Source organism: Octodon degus, unplaced genomic scaffold (genome assembly GCF_000260255.1).
Source record: "Octodon degus isolate 3935 unplaced genomic scaffold, OctDeg1.0 scaffold00118, whole genome shotgun sequence".
Classification (NCBI taxonomy): domain Eukaryota; kingdom Metazoa; phylum Chordata; class Mammalia; order Rodentia; family Octodontidae; genus Octodon; species Octodon degus.
This window is the reverse complement of record NW_004524694.1, coordinates 8,667,497-8,671,341: the sequence shown is the minus strand read 5'-3', so window position 1 is coordinate 8,671,341 and position 3,845 is coordinate 8,667,497.

Below are 3,845 nucleotides of genomic sequence, written 5' to 3'. Positions count from 1 at the left end.
ATTTTACATAATCCAGCATAACTACCATTTTGAGAGCTCTTTCTTCTTTACTCAGGCCCATCCAGCAACTTCTCTTGCCTTCTGGATTATGGTCTTTGTTATTTTCTATATGATTCATCTGGAGGGATTAGAATATCTCGAGTTTGTATAACTGGAAAATATTTTACTTTTAGTTTTCAAAGGTATGTTTGCTAAGTATAAAATTCAGTGAGGACAGATCTTTCTGTTTTTCAGTCCTTTGAATAAATAAGTCTAGTTTCTTACCCACTTGCTCTTTTTTTTTCTAATGTGGAATAACATACTATTTAATCTTGTTCTTGCATAGCTAATATTTTTTCTATGTGTATGCTTTAGTGATTTTTTTCATTACATTTAGTTTTGGACAATTTCGTTTTTGTGTATGTTGGGATGACTTTATTCATATTTCTTTTGCAAAAGGTTCATTTTTTTGGAAATGTGGTGTTATAATTTTAACTAAATTCAGAAATTTTAAATCTTTAAATATTTATTGCCTACCCCTTTCTTCTTTGAGAATTCTAATTATATGAATATAAGATTCTTGATTTTGGCACAGAGTGAACTATTATATGACTGATCTATAAACTCCTTCTTCTTCAGGTTTAAGACAACTTTTATTTTTATTTCATTTAAGTTAGTGAATGATTTTCTATGATGTGCAATCTATTATTAACCTCATGTTATGTATTCATTTTAGAAATGATGAGTATCACTAATGGTGCTGCATAGCAAATCATTGCAGAGTGTAGTCATCTTTTTTTGTTTTTGTCCTTGTCTTTTTGGAATGGGTTTCACACTCAAGTGCAGGCTGGCCTCGAGCTCCCATTGAGCCTTCTGAGTGCTGGGGTCTCAGATGTGCACCACCACAACCGATCTGGACTGCAGTTACTTAAAACAACCATGATATGTGTAGGCTGAAAATGTCGCCCAAATTTCCATGTGTGAAAGGTGATTGGATCAGAGAGTGCTCTCCTCCTCAGTGGATTCATGTATCAATAAGCTCAGTAGCTAGGTGTGAGGGTTATTTGAAGGCCAGTCTCAGTGAGAGATTAGGCCCTGCAGAGTGGCTTGAAAACTCTATTCTTGTTCCTGGCTGAGTATGGATAGAATCCTTCAGCAAATGTGAGCTAAATAAACCTTTTTTTCCTTAATTTTGAGTGTCAGGTATTTGTCCCAGTAATGAGAGAAGAGTAACTAAGACATTGGGTAACTTGCATCTGTTCCAGTTCTGAAATTTCAACCGGAAAGACATGGAGGCTTGGGGTTGTTAAAGAGCTGCTTGAGAATTATGATTGTTTATAGGTTCCATCCACATGTTTCTACTATCTTTGCTTGAGCAACTCCAGAACTGCTCCTGTGTGTTACAGCAACCAAAAGTGACCTCTTCATGTGTCATGGCAAACTCAGTGAAGTTTGAGCTGTGGACTCCATGTATTATAGTTCAAAAGCAAGCACATGTAATCCAGTTTAATGAATGGAATCCAAATTTATTATTAGAGGGGACAAACTCAGATGACAAGCAAGATCATTTCCCTCACAATATCTTTGTAGAATCAATCTTTTCATTCAAAGTGCTAAGACATCAGTTTAGTGAGGGAAGAGGTTAGGTCAAAAATACAGTGAATTTAAGTTTTTAAAAATTGTAACAGTATACCAATTTCTTTGGTTATGTTTCCATGCCTGCCTCAGTGTCCTGAATTAAATAAAAATGTCCACAACTGATGATCATTTTTACTTTGGAAAAGATCCACAAGTTTCTGAGTGCCAGGTCTCATGAACAAGGTAGATGAGGGCTCATGTAAATATGAACCTGACTTTGTTTTGGGTAGGACTGGCCAAGTCATTGAACTCACAGTATACTTTTATCACACCTTATAAAAACACTCATGGAAAAGGATTTTCAGGGATGCTTCAGAAAGTGGCAAGAATGATAGGGTGTGTTCCAACAAGGAAAAATATTCTGCAGGGGATCAAGGGCAAGATCTCTTTTATGATAATATTTAAAAAATAGATAATTTTGGGAAGCACTTCGATTAAAGGAATGCCACTGAATTATTAAGTCTATCTATGAAAACATAGACAAATAAATTATGCAGAATGTATTCAGACAGATAGGGAACTAAGTTCAAAATCTCAAATTAGGTTAAAAGATTTGAGTTTTTGAAAATGAGAGGCAAAATCCAGATTTCAAAAATAAAGTGAAAAAACAAGGATAATAATCAGATTGTATGATTTAGTATATTTTAGGCCATTATGTGAGTCATATGACATTTGGATATTTTGTAAGTTTATTAAGTCAATATAACACATGTAAGAGGATGGTTTAGGTTTTCAATTTTAATTATATTTTTTAGTGGCCACAGAAACAGTGATTTACAAGAGGGCAAGAGTCCCAAAAGCTTTGAATTCCTAGAAGTAAAAGACAGTGTGGACAATGGTAGTGACACTGAAAATGAAAATGTAGGAAAGTAGTAGATAAGTTTGAATTTCATTAGGGTAACTGATACTCACCATTCAGACTGCAACTGTGGGTCATCAATTTCCGTGAAACATACTGTAATTTCATTTTCACTACCAATCCATACCAGCTTCAGGCTAATTTAGGAATTCTTATGGGGCTGGGACATAGCTCAGTAGAATGAGCCCTTCCCTGGTAAGCTCAAGGCCCTGAGTTCAATCCCCGGTCCCACAAAAGAAAAAAAAAAAATCTTATAATGGCCTAGAAGTTTATAAATAATTGTAAATTACTTATAACATTATATTAAGATTAGCTATGTATATGTTTCCCATAACAATTATATGCTCCCTGAAGGCAGAAATTTGGCTCTGGGCCCAAGATATAGCTCAGCAGCACAGAGCCTGCCTGGCAAGGGCAAGGTCCTGAATTTGAATCCTCATACCAAAAACAAACAAAACACATAAACAAACAAAAAAAGAAGTTTGCCTCTGAGCATAGTGGGCACCCTGTTGTTATTAATTTAGTACTTAGAATTAAACCTTTTTTTTTTTTATTTAGGACAGGGTGGACAATGGGTACAGGGTCTGACTGTGTAGATCAGACTCACAGTAATCCTCCTGTTTTCAACCTCCCAAGTGCTGGGATTATAGGCATGTGCCACCACACCCAGTCTCAATTGCTATCTCAGCATACCCTGAGGGCTGGGCCGACACTGCAGGCCTGGGGATGGAACTCCCAGCCCCTGCATCTGCCTAAACAGGCACTTTAACCCACTGAGCTATGTGGCTGGTCCTAATAAAGTCTTATTAATCAAAACAATTGCTATGATTCTAAAATATTTAAAATCTTAACAAATATTGTGATGTCTGAAAATAATGTTTAAATGTATTATTGCTATATGTTGAAAGTAATTTCTTTAGCACTAAGGTTATTTACAGTACATATGTGTGCAATTTTTGTATATACAATTGATATATAACTTTCATTGTTTTTCACAAAAGGTGACAGTAACCAAAAAAGATGTTTACATACTTATTTCTAAAGCTACTGCCAAGATATTTTTGAAGAGTTAACTATTCCTGTGGAACTGAGTGAGCTGCGATTCTCAAAGCAAAAGCTGCTTAAAGTGATTGATACTAGTAAGAAACAATCCACACAAAATTAATTCTTTGAAACAATGATACTGTGCTGATTTTAGGAGTGTGCATTTGAAATTAGATGTTGAGATGAATTAAAATTGTGTGTTTGTAAGAGGAATTACTAAATATTTACTTGAAACAGCCATGAGAGAAAAGGGGCTGAAGCCAGACAGCTAATGATATTTTATTGCAACTTTATTTTAACTACTGAATATATGCAATCAGTTCAA